This window comes from Struthio camelus, chromosome 10 (genome assembly GCF_040807025.1).
Source record: "Struthio camelus isolate bStrCam1 chromosome 10, bStrCam1.hap1, whole genome shotgun sequence".
Taxonomy (NCBI): Eukaryota; Metazoa; Chordata; class Aves; order Struthioniformes; family Struthionidae; genus Struthio; species Struthio camelus.
Window position 1 is genome coordinate 24899908 of NC_090951.1, and position 19928 is coordinate 24919835.

At 59.2% G+C, this 19928-nt stretch overlaps 1 non-coding gene across 1 annotated transcript; it reads right to left on the reverse strand.

The window, feature by feature from the left end:
- Positions 1–3926: 3926 nt before the first annotated feature.
- On the reverse strand, positions 3927–3998 carry TRNAE-CUC (transfer RNA glutamic acid (anticodon CUC)). The gene has a single exon. It is a non-coding gene; the product is annotated as a tRNA-Glu (tRNA).
- Positions 3999–19928: the final 15930 nt, after the last annotated feature.

Consider the following 19928-nt stretch of genomic DNA (forward strand, 5'->3'; position numbering starts at 1 on the left):
GACAGCGCTGCCTCAGAGCAGGCTCTTGAATCCTCTGCTACAGCGCCTAGGAGCGGTTTATGGAGTCCCTTCCGGGAAGAGTCAGAGCAGCCTGCAAACTGAGGTGCTCAGGGGGCAGCAGTGATTTTGCCAGTGCAGGAATAAAAAAGGGAAACTAACCATTTGGTAGGACCACGTTACCGGAGGGCAGGACAAGTAGGGCAGACGGGTGCAGGTCCCATGAGAAAGTGCGTGGTGCCAGGCCATTGTGACTGTGCCCGCAGCCAGTGCCCTCTGGCTAAGCCTATGCCATGTCAGTAGACGCAAGGAAGAAGCAAAGTGCAAGGACGGCACAGCAGCCCACAGGGTTCTTCTACCCCCCCCGCACCCCCACCCCGACCCCCACCCCCACCCCCACCGCCTCGTAGTCAGCAAATGTCTCCGCTTTTGGGGCCAGCGTCCTATCCCTCCCACGCACCGGCTGAAGGCATATTACCAGGAAAGGACACCCAGGGAGCCTTTCTGAGCAGTTGCTCCTGGCTGGCCTCTGCAGCTTGAACAAGCTGAAGTTGTTCTCAGGCCAGCCGGAGGCATTCAGTCATGTCTTCAGAGCAGTTTGCATGCGCCTCAAGCTCGGCGCAAGGGCAGGCAAAGGTTTTAACGTGTCTTCTTACCAGGAACATCTTCTTGAGCGCACCTGGCCTGGTATTCCTTGGCAACAACCTCCGATATACGGAACATGGGTCTCCGAACAATCGAAAGCTCACCGTTCACGGAGCACTCGTAGTGTTTAAGGACATAGAATATCCCCACTCCTAATACCTTGACACCCTGAGAGCAGCAGCGGGAGAGAAGGAACAAGCATAAGCAGCCTGGAGACGAAAAACGGACCGAGGGCTTGCCCGAGCGTGGAGATGCTGCCCTGGGCCCTGCCCACCCCTAGCATGCAAAGGGCAAGATGGGGCACTAGGGAAAGCACACACTCCAGACCTTTCTTTCCTCTTGCTCCTCGGCTCGCCCCCCAAATCTCTTTGGGAAAGCAACAGCAGAGCCAACATTCCTCCCCTACCTACAGTCGGAGGGGTTTCCAACGGCAGGGACCAACCCTGGAACAGGGGCCAGGCTTTGGTTTTTCCATGCTGGCACTGGAGAAGGGAGAAGGCCCAGAAAGTGCCCAGCACTCTCTTCTGCTTTATCGGGACTTCCGTTGTTACCGCCGGTGCCAGAGAAGCTGCTCTGTGGCACATTTGTCCAGGACAGTGTCCTGCGGGGGTGCTCTTTCTCTTTTCAGGGGAGGGAAGCAACGGCACGCCGTGGCACAGGGGTGTCAGGACAAGGCAAACCGTCAGCGTTTCAGGAGGGGAGGACCGAGCCACAAGACCCACCTTGTTCTCTGCCAAGTGCTCTAGAATGTATTCAGAGACGCTGTCCCAAATGGTAACAATCTCTGGAAAGCAAGGGAAAAATCCAAGTCAGCAAGCGCACAACCATTCAGCACCCTGCTCACCAAGGAGGTGACCGGTGCAGGTGAGACGAAACATACCGCCACCCCAATTCCGAACACGCAAGGCGCTCCACGTGGCGGGAGCTGCAGAGCTGAGCTGCGAGGACACCTCTGCCCACTTCTAAGCGAGGCTCCTGTCCTTTCAGGTGGGCATGCCTGAAAGGCATACCCGCCCGCTAGGGAAACGGGGACTAGCTTTCCACGCCAGTGAGAGGACGGTGCCGTGCCCACAGGAGTCGCCCAGGCTCAGGGCAGCCCCAGGTGTCTCCCCTGCAGGAGTCCCGGCTGCCAAACTCACCGCTGGGCCACCAAGGGACGTGCAGACTGGTCTCTCGTGGCACCCACTAGCCCTGTCCAGCCCTGCCCCACAGAGCCCAGCCTTTCCATAGCTCTTCTCCTAGCTGATATGCTCTACAGCAGTCAGGAAATACCTCCTGCAAGCCTTACCGTAGCGGCTGAGATTCCTGAGCGTTGGGAACACGTCTGGCCACAGGTTCTCCATCTTTGCGCCCCCTCACGCTCAATGAGGCCCTGTAGCAGGAGGGGGAGGAGGAAACTTCTCCTCCTCCTCCTTTGCACTTCCCCAGGCAGGCTCCAGCAGTGTTGCGTGGCCTGCCTTCGCCCTCTCGTTGCGCTGCAAAGCAGCTCCTCCAGAGAAGAGCGGTGGCGAGAGCAGCACCCGAAAGCTGGGCTTGCCCAGGCCTCGCAGGGAAGTGCAGGGAGGGGCCCCGTGGCGGGAGGGGAGCTGTGGCTGTGATGCGGCATGTCCCACTGTGACCCCAGCCCGCGTCACCAAGAGGCTGCCAGGCCTCCCGCGACACCCTCCCCCAGACCCTGCCAGGCTTTGCCCACCTCAGCCAAGGGCAGCTGCGCTGGCTGTTTTGGGGTGCTGCCCCCACCCCACGCCGTGGCGCAGCGAGAGCCATGGCGGGGGCGGGGAGGGGGAGCTCACCAGTGTGGTGGCCCCAGATGGGGACGCTGCGCTGCCATTGCTGGCCGCAGGGGCTGTGCTGAGCTCTGCCCTGAAGGAAGGAAGGAAGGGATAAAGGAAGGAAGGAATAAAGAGGAGCCTCGGCAAAGCAAGGGCTGGTGCTGGTTAGGTATACCACAGCCTCTCTGGGTTCTGGAGTCTGGAGTCTGCCTGGGCTCTGGAGTCTGGCTCCGTCTTCTTTACTCCCCCCATCGCGTATTTAGACACACCGACAAGAGCCCCTCTGGGCCTTTGCGTCTCCCGCCTAAACAATCCCAGCTCTCTCAGCCTCTGCTCGTGTGACGGATGCTTCAATCCCTCAAGCCTCTCGGAGGCCTTTTGCTGGACTCGCTCCGGCATGGCCATGTCTTTCTTGTACTGGGCCCAGCGCTTGTGGTACAGGTCTCTCGCTGGCACCTGCTGGACGGCTGCTTGACCTTCCCTCATCACGACTCTAGGTGGAACTAGAGCTCCAAGCGCCCTGTGCTCAGGAATGGCTGACAGAGCTCGCTGGAGCCTGTTAGAGCTTGCGAGAGGTCACAGCCTCCTTTGGCTCAAACTGCTGCACCTGTGTGCTGCCTCGGTGAGCTGTGCTCTCAGCAACGGCTACTTCCTTTCCCCCCGGGCACTGTCCAAGAGTCCGCCAGGACCGTCTCCAAACCGTGCCAAAGGCCGTGCGAATGCAAAATCGGGTCTGGGAGCGTTAAGCGCCACCCCTTGTGCACCAACATCTCGCTGCACTGAGGAACACCTGTGCCATGGCTGAGTGTGGGGGGCAGGTGGGCTTGTTTCCAGGGCTTCTTTCAAAGTGACCGGAGTTGTCCAGGACGTAACAGAACCAAGGGCTGGCTCAGGCTGTGACTATCAGCAGGGCCTAAGCACTGGTTGTTATTGCGAGTCCCCTGTGGCGTAGCAGCAGGACGCGACACCTGGGTGCTGTCAGGGCCCTGAGGGCCTCAGTGGCCCTGACCAGCAATGCTCCACACACCCTGCCCATGGGCCCAGGAGCCCATTTCAGCTCCTCCCTGGGCCTTCTGGCCCCGTCTGCACCAGGAAGCATGGGAAGGGTCTCTCATTGGCATGTGCAGAGCAAAGCTTCACTGCAGAGTCGCCTGCTCCTGCCTCTGTGGGACTGGGTAGTGCAGGGATCTTAGGACTGAAAGACAAGGCAGCTCCTGCGGCAGGTGAGTCACGTCCCGCAGACCCAGAGACCTTTTCTCTGTCACCCAGCGCCTCCCAGGAGCCCTAAGGAAAGGGTATTCTGCAAGGGGATTTGGCAGAAGACAGGGCTGCCCTGGAGCTGGCTGCACAGGCAAGCCCAGGATGGCTGTTGTTGCAACAGAGGAAACGCCCTGTTCCTCGTGCCTGCTCAGAGCTCCTGTGCGTCTGATAGGGTCCCCTTCCTTCCACGCTGCCCCCCAGGTGAAAGGCCTCGCTTGCTGTGGCAATAGGGTTAGCCCTAACCCTAAGCCTTTCCCTGGCTGGGAATCGAACCCAGGCCGCGGCAGTGAGAGTGCCGAATCCTGACCACTAGACCACCAGGGAGGAGAGGCCCAGCCTGCCTGTGCACCCACCGGTGGGCACCAGCCCTGCCCTGCAGGGGACCAACCCCTCCAACCACAGCCCCCCACAGCCGGTCAGGAAGACAAATTGCCGTGGCAGCCCGAGCCTTCCCAGGCAACTCTGCAGGCATTCCTCCTTCTTTCTGAGAACGAGGCCCTCAACCAGAGCCTCTGGGCAGCAGGCACCCTGCAGCGGGAAGGCCCAGGGAGTGCAAGGTGGCGGTCGGCGGGGAGGCTGGTCACTGCTGGACACAGGTTTGCACCTGGAAAGTCCCTGAGCAGAAAATCACAGCTGGGCACAAATCACAGCAGCCTGAGACAACAAAACCCGACAGCACGGGCTTCAAACCCACCTCTCCAAGAAACCGGAGCCAAAATCCAGCTCCTTGCACCACTCACCTATACCCACCAGACTGCAACACTCCTGTCCTGGTGCATGGGTTGGGCTGGGGGAAGTCTGGATTGCCTCTCGCCAGGGGACCGATGCCCCTTCCGGCTGTCCTTGCAGCACAGTGCGAAGCGTGAGCACGCTCTTGCTGCAGGTGGCAGCCAGCAGTGGGAGCGGGCTGCTTTCCGAGGGCAGGCAAGCAGGCTGCGAGGGACATAGCAAGGCCAGTGAGGCAGGGACCTCCCTGGCAGGGCACAGGCCCTCAGCACCCGAGCAAGAAGGGAGAGCTGGTTGAGTGTCAGGAACGAGGGCCAGGCACAGAGCAGTGGTTGCCAGCCAAGTCCAAAGTGCTGAGACGGGTCTGAGGCCAAGCTCTGGAGCCCGGTCAGCCAGGGAAGGGCAGGGTCAGCGAGGTGCATGGCGGCCAGGGCCGGGCATGGCTGCAACGTAGCTCAGGCGAGGAGCAGCTCCCTTCTGCTGAGCCACCTCCGCCACCCAGCGCAGCACTCCTGCAGCTGCAACCTCTCGCCAGGACCTCTCCCAGCAGCAGGAGCAGAGCAAGTGGGGAAAGGACCGTCGCTCTTTGTGGAGGTGCGCCCACAGGCTCACACTGCACCCCAGGGTGCGTGGTGGAGGGGACACTTGAGCAGAAAGAGCCAGGGCTGGGCACGGAGCAGTTCCTATCCCCTGTGCTATGCACCTGCCTTCCCCCCTACACCACCCTCTGTCCAGCTGGCTACGCGGGGCCGCTCTTTGCAGAGTTGTCCTTTCCTCATCGCCAGCCCCTGGACATGCCCCGTAACTTCCTTCAGTCCAGTTCTTTGCCATCCCCAAGAACTGAGACTTCTGAAAAGGTGAATCTAGAGTGTGAGTTTGCCTCCCCTCTCCCAGGGAGGCACATGAGGGCTTGCGCTGTTCGGGTGCTGCTCTGCAAGGACACAGACTCGCATTTTCTGACTTCTCCCTGCTAGCCTGTCGTCACCTGACAGCTCTGGCTGCTCCGCAGGAGGGCAGAAGGCAGGAGGGCAGGAGGCAGGAGGGACAAATGGCCCGAGGAGGAAAGGCAATCACATGGGCAGCTGTGATCGTATAGTGGTTAGTACTCTGCGTTGTGGCCGAATCCGAGTCACAGCAATGGTTTTGCAAAGCCCGCCGGGTGAAAAGGAGAGTTGGAAAAGACACGGGAGGCACCCGCAAGGGTAGGCCAGTGGGTTTGTTTCCAAAGATGCCATGGCCTAGGAAGCTCTTCTGTGCTCTCTGTTCCAAACATTCAGTGGGCTCGTGCCTAAAATGATTTCCTGGTTTCTAGTGATCGTGCAGTGTCTTCTGCTGGGGGGCTGCCGTGACAGCTACCCCTGCTTCTGGGAAAGCAGTCAAGCTTCTCCATTCTCCAGGCCAAGCTTGAGAACTGAGAGAGTCTGCCTGGAAAGTGCCCAGCTTTTCACCTTTCCTTTCCCTTGCCCTTGCTCTCCGTGTTGCAGTCAGGGCACTCTCAGCTCCACACACAAACTGCCCTGCAGCCCCAGCCCACCCGCAACTGCCATCCCACGCCATAGAGACCCCCAACACAAGTAGCTCTTCCCTGGGAGAAAGAAGTCGCTTTTTTTTTTTCTTCAGGGGGAGCGTGTGACTTTTCTGAGGTTATGCCACCATGCTGGAAGCCTTAAGTCCTGTTCCGGCCAAGCTGTAAGCTGGCTGTGGGAAAGAAACCCTCTGGATCCTCTGCGGAAGAGAAGAGGTCTGGATCCTCTGCGGAAGAGAAGGGAGGAGAGCCCAGCTCTGCCTCCGGGGCCCCAAACCGAGTGCTATGCGGGCAGAGCCCAGGTCAAGCCTGGAACGGCCCCGAGCGCTTCTGGTGTTCCAAGGTGTCTGTATTGGCAGGTCCCAGGATGTCTGGCTTGAGACAGATGTCACTGCTAGGAAGCTGCACCGCCCAAGGGAAGAGGAGGCAGTGCATGATCAAAAGCCCATGCTCCAGGTGAGGCTTGAACTCACCCTCAGCATCCCTCCGCTTAGCACTGCTGTATAAGTACTGCGCGCTGGCCCATTGCGCCACTGGAGCACGCTTGGAGAGGCGGACTGGAGCCCACGAGCAACCATTGTTGCCTGCGATCACCATGGCTCTTCAGCATTAACCGGGCACCTCAAGTGCTTTCCTCTTTGTCTCGTCCAGCAAGGAGCAGCCATTGCGTGCCAGGCTTGCAACATTCACCAGGGCACGGAGTGCCAGGGCAAAGTGCCCCTCGGCAGGGTTTAGCTGGCTAGAGGCAGGAAAAGGGAGGCCACAGGCGACCCAGGGCTGGGACAGTGCGGTCGCTGCTGTGGCAGCCCTGTGAGGCCATTGAGTGCATCAGAAAGCCCCTGTAGTGAAGGCAGCCGGGGGAGGGGGCGAGGGGAGGCAGAAGAAGGACACCCGACTGCCACAGGGACCGTGAGTAAGGGCAGACCCAGAGCAGCCAAAGCCATGCTGGGCCAATGGGAGTGGAGGCTGGAGAGGGGCTAAGGCAGCCAAGAAGGACACGGAGAGCAGCAGCAGGGAACACTGGTCCCAAACCACATCTCGTGGGGGAGCCAACGGGCTTCTGGCTTTGCGCTCTGCTCCCGAGGGCATCTGGGCTCTGGCCTAACCCCTGCCTGGCTGTCAGAGTCCAGTAGTCTCTGCAGCAGCATCTTGTAGCTATTCCACACAGGGAGGGTCAAGAGGGACCTCGCGGAGCTCTCAGAGCGAGACGAGACAGAAGGGTCACCGCACCAGAAAAGCCAGCGGGCAGTCCCCCAAAGCAGCAGAACGTCGCCCTTCCAACTCCCCACTGAAAACCAGTTCTTCTCTTTTAAACTGACAAGCACTTTTCTGGAAATCAGGGTCAGCACCACTTCATGAGTTGCATGGCCAGGGAAAGCTGCCAACTAAGCGCACAGGCAGGGCAAAACAGTACTGGCTGAGTACTCAGCTTCTGGACCTCCTTGGCAATTTGTTGGTCCCTGCAGCAGCAAGGCGGTCCAAAGCCTTTGCCTCTTTACTACGCCGAATGTCTGCCAGTGAAGCAGGTGCTTAGTAAGAGGCAGCACTTGCAGGGAGAGTGCAGTGTTTGGAGCATCAGGCGTTACTGGGACAAGGAAGACGACCGAAGAAGAGGCTTCTCCCAGCAACAGACCGAAAGGACACGGCCATCACCCGCTCCTCTGGGAGGATCCACAAAGCCCCTTCCTGTGTTTGATGAAGGGCAGGGAGATGCTGTGTTCCCGGGTCAGAGGAGGCGCATGGACAGGCTTCAAGGAGCCCAGGATTTGAAAAAGGCTGACAGGGCAGTCAAGCAGCTGTGAGCTGCCTGTAGTTTACAAGAAGCTACTAGGTGCTGCTTTGAAAACCTAATTCAAGAAAGCGCTAAAAAAACCAACCGCAGCCATGCGGCAAGAGAGGAGGAAGGTCTAAATGAGGCACGTCCACCTCCAGGCAGCAGGCAGGAGGTGGGTGGTGGGGACACCGTGCGCCCACCAGGACATGAGCACAGCCCTGGGGGGGCCGCCACAAGGAGCAGCCAAGGGCCGACGGAGGCCCAGGGACAAACATGGCCCATCCCAGGTTTGCCTGGCTGGAGAGCACTGCAGCTGCAGAGAAAAGCCAGGCATCTGCACTCCCAGGTTGCCGCACCGCTCTACCCCACAGCAGCTCCTCCTCTGCCCTTAGCCTTTCCCCATACAATCCGGAGAAGGGCTGCAGCTCCTATAGCACCCCTGGGGCTGTGGGCCCATCAGGTGTACGTGTGTCCTGGCCACCATGCTGTGTGAGGGGTGTGTCCGCTGTGCAGTGTCTCTGTGCGTGTGGAGAGCGTGAGCATGTGTGCGGATGCGTGTGCAGTGTCAGGGATGTGTTGGGCTGGTGCATGTGCACTCTGGCGGTGCAGTCCTGGCTGTGCGTGAGGGTCTTGGGGAGTGAGAGGTGTGAGCTCTGAGCGTGTCCTAGGGAGGGTAATGAAGGAAGAAAGGGGCGCGTGTGTGTGCGCGCGCGCTGTCCTTAGAATGAGTGAGGCAGTGGTTTGCTTGCACACCCGCTCTGTGGCACGCGTGTCTCTATGCTGCGGTCTGTGTACGGGCGTTATTCTGTTACGGCGCTACAAAAACTGTGGAGGAGCACATGGGGGGTTTAACAGCTCTTCTGTTCATCTGTCCTGCAGCACTGTCCTTTGTGAGGCACAGGCTGGTTACTCCAGCCGTGAACAAGTACACGCCACTTTTTTTTTCCTTTGGCCCTTGTAGGTGGATTTCAACATCCCCTTTGCTAAGAGCTCCATGGCCGCAATGGAGACAACGCTGACAGCAGCCGAGGGAGCTCCCACGCTGACAGGCCTCCACTTGGCCCTGGAGCTGCAGTGCCTTGGGACTGGTCGCTCTTCAGGCCCAGGCAGGCTTCCGCAGCTAGCAAGATGGCTCAGGACCACGCTTCCAGACTTTCCAGCAATGTTCACATGTCTTCTGCGCAGCCAGCAAGTCCTGGTATCTCTCCCTTTGATCCCGCAGAGCCATCTGCTGCCCAGTGCTAGGGCATTAAAAAGGAACCGTTTGGTTTTAGGCACAGGGAGAAGGGCACGGAAACGCTGCAGGCCTAGGGCAGGGCGGTTCTTCTGGGGTCTGCTTCTGCTGGCATCTCTATGCTTTCTGGAACGGGACAGGGGCCCTAGTGTCCAAGGCAAGGACATGACAAGGTGCCACGTGCCGGTAATCAGCCTGCGGAGGAGTCAGGCGGGGATGGGACTTTGCACCAAGCCGGCCTCGATCCCCACAGGGCAAGGTGTCCGGGTGTGGAGCCTTGGGGAGACAAGGATGGAGCGTGCGGTTTGAAAAGGGAGAGCCAAAACGCTGGAGGAATCCTTTCATCGTCGGCAGCCACAACTTTCTGGTCCCACAGGGAAAGCCCACCGCTGAGTGCCCAACCCCTGCCCCTGGGCTGGAAGGGTGCCTGCTCCCAGGCCACAGCCTGCAAAGCCTGTTGCTCTCCCACGAGGGGTGCCAGGGAAAGACCGGACCCCCTTCCCCTCCCCTCCCCTTGGGTGCTCCTGGGTGTGGAGGGAAGGCCAGTGCAGGGGAAGGGGAAACAGCACCCCCAGCTGGAGAAATTTACCAGAGGAAGTGCTTCTCTTGGGAATTCCGCTGCCGATTCAGCTCTACCCTCTGCTTCCACTCTTCCCGACGCACTTGGTAAGTCTCCAAGAGTTGCAGGGTGTGGCTTGCTCGTACAGAAAGCTGCCTGCAAGAGCAGGGAAAGTTCCCTCTCCCCTTCTGGCTGAGGCCCTCCTGCCTCTCCCCTCGACCAGCCCCTGCACGCACGCTCCCGCTGGTGGTACCCACAGCCTTCAAGTGGCAATGCAGCTTGGGGCTGCCTGGCACCAGGGTCCAGCCCAGGTCATTGCCATGCCAGGAGAAATCAGGGGACGCCATACCCAGCCCCATGGCTCCCAAGATGGGCTTCCTCACACCTCGGACAGGTGCTGCCACTCCAGTTTTCCAGGCCGGGGCTGGGCCTGGCGCGCACTTACTCTTTGCGCAGCCGCGGCAGCCTCTCTGGCTTCCTCTTCTTCTCCTCAGCTCGGGGCAGGAAGGCAGCAGCGCTCTCCTCTTTCCCAAGCCACGGCACTGGTGAGTGTGGCTGAAGCTCGGGCAGCGTTTCCTGATGCCGCCAAGCCTGCATTGGGGCCAGAGGACAAATTTGAGGCTGCTTCTGACCTCCCTCAGGCGCTCTCACCTCTCAGCCCTGGAGAAGCCAGCAACTGCGGGGCCTGTGCGTCCTCCCGCACACTTGCTCTGCTCTGGCCTCAGAAACCCCCATGCCAAGCACTGCCGCAGGCAGGGACCCTGGCCGGGATTCACCACCGTTGCTTGCTGGCTCCATTCTCTCTTGCTGACATCGCTCGTGACAGGGTGAATGAGGGCAAGGAATGACCGTTTTTCAGCGCTGCAACCGTGAAATCAAACGCTCCCGTGGGGTTCCACCAGTCAGACCCCAGCACGGAACCACTGAACGGGGTCGGTTGGAGGGGACCTCTGGAGAACTCTCGTCCAAGGCCCCGCTCCAAGCGGGGCCAGTTAGAGCAGGCTGCCCGGGCCGTGTCCACCTGAGGGTTGAATAACTCCAAGGGTAGAAGTCCCACAGCCTCTCTGGGCCCTGTTCCAAACTTTGACCACCCTCATGGTGGAAACGCGCCTCCCAACAGCTAGCCGGAATCTGCCTTTTTGCAACTCTACGTCTTGTGCCTCTCACCCTGTCACTGTGCGCCTCTGAGAAGAGCTGGCTAAGTTACCTCTAGCCTTTCCCCCGGGTAGCTGCAGACAGCAAGGCGATGGACCCTTGAGCCTTCTCTTCTATGGGCTGAACAAACACAGTCCTCTCCACCTCTCCCTTGGACACCAGGTTCTCCAGCCCGCTGGCCAGCTTGGGAGCCTCCGCTGGATTTGCTCCAGCATTCCAGAGCCTCTCTTGCATGGTCGAGCCCCACCCTGGACCTAGGGCTGGCTCCAGGTGAGGTCTCCCAAGGGCTGAAGAGAGAGGACTCGTGGCGTCCTTCACTCGGCTGGCTACACTCTTGCAAACACAGCCCCGCCTGTGGTTGGCCTTCTTCCCTGCAAGTTCAAGGGAGGGGGTGACCCAGCCATGCCCCCACCACAGCACATTGCTGCTCCTCCCCTTTGGCTTTTTGCAGCAGCTTCTCCCTGCCAGGCATGGGCAGGCAAGCTTGAAAGACCATGGCCACCTGGCCTGCTCTTTGGGGGGCAGCAGTACCACTCGGACTTGGAGACCTCCACAGCTCTGCTCCTCGGCTTACCTGTTCTGCCCTGTTTGGCTGCCTGCAAACAGGAATTGCAGTCCGAGGTCTGGCTTGACGAGGTTCTTGCTGCTTGCTGTCCTCGTCCACTTGAGAGGAGCTCTCCCGAACTGTTTGCAGCAGGCTGAAAACACACAAGCCGGGTGAGGTTATCGGAGTCCCGGATGAGACCGTTCTCCATCTTGTGCTCACAAGCAGCGGCGTGCCAGCCTCTGCAGCACAAGACAGTGCTGCTGGAGCATTTGGTGTATTTGAGCCCTTGTGATCCCATCAAGAGTGAGGGCCCTACAGGCCCTAAGGAAAGCTCTGGATGCCCAGGTGTGGGCCCTCTCTGGATGGCACGAGGAGAAAACCAGTGCCATTTGCCACGCCCGGAGCCTGCAGAGCCCGCTAGCCGCCTCCTGCTAGGGGCACTAAAGGCCGTGAGGTGGTCAGAAAGACTCTGTTTTGGGGTGAAATGGGAAAAGGGGAGGCTTCTAGTGAATTGAATCCAACCTAAAAACCAGGGAAAACGGACACCGCTCTCTGTTGGTGGGGGAGGATGGTCTGACTTTCACGTTCCTCTGGGAAGTGCTCTCATCTACGCTGCAACCAAATGAGGTCCCTTGAAATGTCTAGCAAAGCAGAACAGCTTTGCTGCAACTTCTCAGCTGCTGCAACACCTCTTGCATCGACATCGGTCGTTGTGACACGAGTTGACAACCTTTCAGAGTTCATACCGACGGCGTGTGCGACGGAAACAACTCCTTCCCAGAATGCCAAAAGCACACGGTCACCAGCATGCTTTGCTCCAAGAGCCTCACCTGGCAGCTGGCTTGTTTGCCCGGGTTTTCCATTCTTTCCCTCCCTTTGAGCTGGCCCCAGATAGCGTGGGCGGAGAAAGCCTTTCTCGAGAAAGGAGGCGCTCAGCAGGAGGACTCCCTGGAAGTAGGAAGGGCGGAGACTCTTCAGCAAGCATCTCTGTGAGCGTTTGAACAAGAAGGACAGGCAGCTGTGCTCCAGCTTTGGATCAAAGAGCCCGATTGCCTCGGAGCTCTGCTCCCGAGCAGGTCTTAGGCCCTTGCTGACACAGAATCCTGTCCAGCTCTTCACTTCTGCAGGGCACCCGTCTGCCCTGGAGTACTGTGGCTGTTCTCCTGCTTTCTCTAGCCCATAGGCTTAAAAAGCGGGGCTTGGCTGGGAGGTGCTGGTGACCTCATGGTACCCTCTCCTTTGGGGCGGCTGCGGGCTGGAGGGCATAGTTCCACACGAGAAGGGGAACAGATTCCTGCACATCTATAAGGCGCTCACATGCACAGACGTGCTCTTCTGGCGCATCCAGCCCAAAGACATGCTTAGGGAGATGCACAGCACAAGGCCTGCAATTACCAGCCTCCACAAGGAAGCCACGTTTTGGCACAGCTTCGCAGCCTGTCGCCACTCATCTCCACGTGGTCTTCCTCCCCACTTTCCAGCGCGCTGCTTCCCTGGGAAAGCTAGACCCCCTCCGCCACTGGCAGCTCAAGGCAGGATTTTGATCCCGCGCAGAGCGCGGAGGGATCTTCCTAAATTCCTAAATGCTGCTGCACAGACAGACTCCTGCAACTAAGGAGCAGCTTGCAAGACACACCAGGGCATGGAGTCCCAGGGCCAAGTGCCCCTCAGCAGTGGCAGCTGCTGCAGTTGGTGCTGCAGGACTGCCCGGAGAGCCCCTTCCAGGAGGAGTCCCCTGAGATCTGCCGTGATGAGTAAACAGAGGCACAAGAGAAGCAGCCTACTCCGCCAGGCATCGCCTTTTCAGCTTGGCTCCAGCCCCGTGCTGCGGAGGCCAAAAGGAAAACAAACACACCTCTCTCACCAGTCAGCTGTGACATTACCTTTTCCCTCAGTCTGCTTGTTACGCGCTCTGTCCTTTGCCTCCCGGCCTTTGGCGGCCTTCCGAGACCCTCTGGAGGAAGAGGCTGGTCTCACAGGCGACATCTCAGTCTCCGTCCTGGAAACAAGAAAGGCACCAGAGAGAAGCTTGACACCAGAGGCTCGCAGAAACCTGCGACAGGCTTGCCGTCAATCTAGGAAGACCAAGTCATGCAAAGACTTGTTGGCCGCCCTTCAGATGTCACACTGACAGAGTGTACGGAAGAAGCAACCCCTTCGAAGAACTCCAAGAGCACAAGGGCACCCTCAGCCCTTTTCTCCAAGAGCCTCACCTGGCCGACGACTTGCTTCCTTTGCTCTTCCGCCCCTTCTGCTTTTTACGGCCGGCGCCAGATAACGCGGGTGGCACAGGCCTTTCTTGAGAGAGGAGGCACGCAACGGGAGCACTCCCTGGAAGTAGGAAAGGAGAAGGCTCTTCAGCAAGCGTCTTTGTGAGCACTTGGGACAGGCAGATGTGCTCCAGCATCGGATCAAACAGGCTGATCCCCTTGGAGCCACGCTCTCCAAGAGGTCTTGCTCCCTAGGACGTCCTTGGCACACGCTAGCAGCCTGTTGACAGTCATCTCCAGGCAATCTTTCTCCCCACATTCACGTGCCCGGGATCCGTCAGAGAGGTAGACCCCCCCTCCCCTCCCCTCCAGCATAGACACCTCGTCGCCAAACGTCCTAAAGTGCTAAAGTGAAAGAGGAGCTTGCGCTATCCACCAGGGCGCAGCGCCCCGGGGCAAAACTGCCCTTCAGCGGCACCAGCTGCATTTGTTGCTGTTGGGCCACCCTGAGACCTCCTGCCATCCAGAGTCACTTGAGATTTGCTGCGAGGGGTAAATAGAGGCACAAAGAGGCAGTCTACTCTCCCAGGCACCGCATCTTGACCAGGGCTCCAACCACCTACTGCTGAGGACAAAGGGAACACACGCATGAACACACGCACGCATGCACACTCCCTTCTCTCTCACAAGTCAGCTGTGACATGACCTGTTCTGTCCATCTGCCCTTCTTCTTCAGTGCACTTCAGGGATCCCTGGGAGGGAGATTCCGCCTCTTGTTTTTCAGCCGGAAGCGTCAAATCAAATCTGGAAAGGAGAAGATGCCAGGCTGCAGAAAAGGCACCACGCTCCCTTTGCCGCTCGCATTCACAGTCCGTTGCCAGAGAGCTTTGAGAAGGCCTGCCAAGGCCATAGCTTTCCAAAGCAGAGTACGCAACATCCTTGAGAACTCTCATTCTGAGGAACCGGAGAGGCACAGGCCAGACCTCCGCGGCGTGTGCGCACACGAGAGGCCCCACCAGTCTGGGCCAGGGCTTCCCTATCCTAACGCGGAGAAAGTGTACTCCAGGCCTCCTTGCTGCCCCTGGAGACCATCTCGCCTCCCCTCCTCCTATTCACCAAGCAGGAGCTGAGACCTACTCCACAAACGTACTGTGGCAACACGAAGACACTGCCGGGACCCATGCGAAAAGCCACACTTCCTCTTCCTGAAACCACCAGGGGTCTCGTCCCTGGGGCCTGAAACAGAGACAGAGGTACGTGAGAGCGTTCCGGCGACATGACTGCCTTGCTCCTAAAGGCAGCAAATCTTTCTTGTGCTCAGGGCAGATGCTGCCACCGGGACACCCTGAAACAAAGTTTCCTCTCCAAATGCTAGCCCTCAACTAGGAAAGCAGAAGATGCACAGCTCAGAGCTGAGACTGAGGGACCTCACTGCCAGGTGTTTCGCAAGGGCAAGAGTCAAGACAGTCAACGAGGACGCGCCTTCTCTGTTAGTGGAGAAGTCAGGCACAGGAGAAGGCATTCGATTAGCCAGGGTCTCTGCGGGCCGGGTTTTGCCGGTTGGCTTGCTATGAGCCTTCCTGGAAAGAGAACACCTGGCTCGGACCTGGTGTTAGCCTCACAGGCTCTCCAAGGATTTGGGTGGTTGCATCCATAGCATGGAAGAGGAGCGAGAGAGACCCAGCCCTTGCTTTGCCTTTGCCCAGTGGGTAAGAACCGGGAGCGCCACACGAGAGAGCTGGGGAAGGGCATTGGGCTGGGATGAGGAGACAGGCTGGGACAGGGTGACCATCCCAAGCAGAGCGTGAATGCAGGCCTGGGGCAGAAAAGAGCCGTTCATGGCAGTGGGACGCCAGGGACACTGGGAAGGGCTGGTCAGTGCAGACGGCCCAGCACTCAACCATGGCTTTCTGCGAGGGGAAGCGCCACAGATACCTGCCTGCGTCGTAGACTCTTTCCCCAGAAACTGCCTACTTTTGAGCCCGTAAAAGCCTCGCCATTATCATTTCTAGCACAGAGAGTGGGATGCTGGGCCAGCCAGAGCCTTGGCCTAACGCGGGGCAGCTCGTCCTACGTTCGCCTCTGTCGCCCAGACCACTGCGTACGAGAGACGGACGCTAGAGAGAGTTGGCGTGGCTGGAGACCGTGGCTGCCCCGCTGGCCGGGAAGGTCCTGGCAGGCCAACAGAGATCAGTTCAGTCGTCCTTTGACAGGTGTCCAGAAGAAGTAGGCGTAGCACGGGGAAGTGCTCGACTTACCCCGAGCAGAGCTGCTAGCAGCTTTCCAGTGCCATCCACGGTGAGGAGGAAGTCATCGTAAAATCTCATGGTCACTTCCTGGTCTCGTACGGAGAGAATGCCAATGGCCTTGAAGACAAAGTCCACGGCCTGTCTTTTTGAGATGGCCCGAAAGAACGCCATCACGGTCTCCTGTATGCAGCACTGCACCATTGTAAAAGGCATGTGGGCACACACGGATAGATCCTCGTACCTCAGAGGGACGATTCTTACGTCACCTAGACAGCAGCAAAGGAGGAACAAAGTCACCTCTGCAGCAGGGCAGCGGGCTCCAATCACAAGGTGACAACACTTTCTGGCAAGACAGCGCTGCCTCAGAGCAGGCTCTTGAATCCTCTGCTACAGCGCCTAGGAGCGGTTTATGGAGTCCCTTCCGGGAAGAGTCAGAGCAGCCTGCAAACTGAGGTGCTCAGGGGGCAGCAGTGATTTTGCCAGTGCAGGAATAAAAAAGGGAAACTAACCATTTGGTAGGACCACGTTACCGGAGGGCAGGACAAGTAGGGCAGACGGGTGCAGGTCCCATGAGAAAGTGCGTGGTGCCAGGCCATTGTGACTGTGCCCGCAGCCAGTGCCCTCTGGCTAAGCCTATGCCATGTCAGTAGACGCAAGGAAGAAGCAAAGTGCAAGGACGGCACAGCAGCCCACAGGGTTCTTCTACCCCCCCCGCACCCCCCCCCGACCCCCACCCCCACCCCCACCGCCTCGTAGTCAGCAAATGTCTCCGCTTTTGGGGCCAGCGTCCTATCCCTCCCACACACCGGCTGAAGGCATATTACCAGGAAAGGACACCCAGGGAGCCTTTCTGAGCAGTTGCTCCTGGCTGGCCTCTGCAGCTTGAACAAGCTGAAGTTGTTCTCAGGCCAGCCGGAGGCATTCAGTCATGTCTTCAGAGCAGTTTGCATGCGCCTCAAGCTCGGCGCAAGGGCAGGCAAAGGTTTTAACGTGTCTTCTTACCAGGAACATCTTCTTGAGCGCACCTGGCCTGGTATTCCTTGGCAACAACCTCCGATATACGGAACATGGGTCTCCGAACAATCGAAAGCTCACCGTTCACGGAGCACTCGTAGTGTTTAAGGACATAGAATATCCCCACTCCTAATACCTTGACACCCTGAGAGCAGCAGCGGGAGAGAAGGAACAAGCATAAGCAGCCTGGAGACGAAAAACGGACCGAGGGCTTGCCCGAGCGTGGAGATGCTGCCCTGGGCCCTGCCCACCCCTAGCATGCAAAGGGCAAGATGGGGCACTAGGGAAAGCACACACTCCAGACCTTTCTTTCCTCTTGCTCCTCGGCTCGCCCCCCAAATCTCTTTGGGAAAGCAACAGCAGAGCCAACATTCCTCCCCTACCTACAGTCGGAGGGGTTTCCAACGGCAGGGACCAACCCTGGAACAGGGGCCAGGCTTTGGTTTTTCCATGCTGGCACTGGAGAAGGGAGAAGGCCCAGAAAGTGCCCAGCACTCTCTTCTGCTTTATCGGGACTTCCGTTGTTACCGCCGGTGCCAGAGAAGCTGCTCTGTGGCACATTTGTCCAGGACAGTGTCCTGCGGGGGTGCTCTTTCTCTTTTCAGGGGAGGGAAGCAACGGCACGCCGTGGCACAGGGGTGTCAGGACAAGGCAAACCGTCAGCGTTTCAGGAGGGGAGGACCGAGCCACAAGACCCACCTTGTTCTCTGCCAAGTGCTCTAGAATGTATTCAGAGACGCTGTCCCAAATGGTAACAATCTCTGGAAAGCAAGGGAAAAATCCAAGTCAGCAAGCGCACAACCATTCAGCACCCTGCTCACCAAGGAGGTGACCGGTGCAGGTGAGACGAAACATACCGCCACCCCAATTCCGAACACGCAAGGCGCTCCACGTGGCGGGAGCTGCAGAGCTGAGCTGCGAGGACACCTCTGCCCACTTCTAAGCGAGGCTCCTGTCCTTTCAGGTGGGCATGCCTGAAAGGCATACCCGCCCGCTAGGGAAACGGGGACTAGCTTTCCACGCCAGTGAGAGGACGGTGCCGTGCCCACAGGAGTCGCCCAGGCTCAGGGCAGCCCCAGGTGTCTCCCCTGCAGGAGTCCCGGCTGCCAAACTCACCGCTGGGCCACCAAGGGACGTGCAGACTGGTCTCTCGTGGCACCCACTAGCCCTGTCCAGCCCTGCCCCACAGAGCCCAGCCTTTCCATAGCTCTTCTCCTAGCTGATATGCTCTACAGCAGTCAGGAAATACCTCCTGCAAGCCTTACCGTAGCGGCTGAGATTCCTGAGCGTTGGGAACACGTCTGGCCACAGGTTCTCCATCTTTGCGCCCCCTCACGCTCAATGAGGCCCTGTAGCAGGAGGGGGAGGAGGAAACTTCTCCTCCTCCTCCTTTGCACTTCCCCAGGCAGGCTCCAGCAGTGTTGCGTGGCCTGCCTTCGCCCTCTCGTTGCGCTGCAAAGCAGCTCCTCCAGAGAAGAGCGGTGGCGAGAGCAGCACCCGAAAGCTGGGCTTGCCCAGGCCTCGCAGGGAAGTGCAGGGAGGGGCCCCGTGGCGGGAGGGGAGCTGTGGCTGTGATGCGGCATGTCCCACTGTGACCCCAGCCCGCGTCACCAAGAGGCTGCCAGGCCTCCCGCGACACCCTCCCCCAGACCCTGCCAGGCTTTGCCCACCTCAGCCAAGGGCAGCTGCGCTGGCTGTTTTGGGGTGCTGCCCCCACCCCACGCCGTGGCGCAGCGAGAGCCATGGCGGGGGCGGGGAGGGGGAGCTCACCAGTGTGGTGGCCCCAGATGGGGACGCTGCGCTGCCATTGCTGGCCGCAGGGGCTGTGCTGAGCTCTGCCCTGAAGGAAGGAAGGAAGGGATAAAGGAAGGAAGGAATAAAGAGGAGCCTCGGCAAAGCAAGGGCTGGTGCTGGTTAGGTATACCACAGCCTCTCTGGGTTCTGGAGTCTGGAGTCTGCCTGGGCTCTGGAGTCTGGCTCCGTCTTCTTTACTCCCCCCATCGCGTATTTAGACACACCGACAAGAGCCCCTCTGGGCCTTTGCGTCTCCCGCCTAAACAATCCCAGCTCTCTCAGCCTCTGCTCGTGTGACGGATGCTTCAATCCCTCAAGCCTCTCGGAGGCCTTTTGCTGGACTCGCTCCGGCATGGCCATGTCTTTCTTGTACTGGGCCCAGCGCTTGTGGTACAGGTCTCTCGCTGGCACCTGCTGGACGGCTGCTTGACCTTCCCTCATCACGACTCTAGGTGGAACTAGAGCTCCAAGCGCCCTGTGCTCAGGAATGGCTGACAGAGCTCGCTGGAGCCTGTTAGAGCTTGCGAGAGGTCACAGCCTCCTTTGGCTCAAACTGCTGCACCTGTGTGCTGCCTCGGTGAGCTGTGCTCTCAGCAACGGCTACTTCCTTTCCCCCCGGGCACTGTCCAAGAGTCCGCCAGGACCGTCTCCAAACCGTGCCAAAGGCCGTGCGAATGCAAAATCGGGTCTGGGAGCGTTAAGCGCCACCCCTTGTGCACCAACATCTCGCTGCACTGAGGAACACCTGTGCCATGGCTGAGTGTGGGGGGCAGGTGGGCTTGTTTCCAGGGCTTCTTTCAAAGTGACCGGAGTTGTCCAGGACGTAACAGAACCAAGGGCTGGCTCAGGCTGTGACTATCAGCAGGGCCTAAGCACTGGTTGTTATTGCGAGTCCCCTGTGGCGTAGCAGCAGGACGCGACACCTGGGTGCTGTCAGGGCCCTGAGGGCCTCAGTGGCCCTGACCAGCAATGCTCCACACACCCTGCCCATGGGCCCAGGAGCCCATTTCAGCTCCTCCCTGGGCCTTCTGGCCCCGTCTGCACCAGGAAGCATGGGAAGGGTCTCTCATTGGCATGTGCAGAGCAAAGCTTCACTGCAGAGTCGCCTGCTCCTGCCTCTGTGGGACTGGGTAGTGCAGGGATCTTAGGACTGAAAGACAAGGCAGCTCCTGCGGCAGGTGAGTCACGTCCCGCAGACCCAGAGACCTTTTCTCTGTCACCCAGCGCCTCCCAGGAGCCCTAAGGAAAGGGTATTCTGCAAGGGGATTTGGCAGAAGACAGGGCTGCCCTGGAGCTGGCTGCACAGGCAAGCCCAGGATGGCTGTTGTTGCAACAGAGGAAACGCCCTGTTCCTCGTGCCTGCTCAGAGCTCCTGTGCGTCTGATAGGGTCCCCTTCCTTCCACGCTGCCCCCCAGGTGAAAGGCCTCGCTTGCTGTGGCAATAGGGTTAGCCCTAACCCTAAGCCT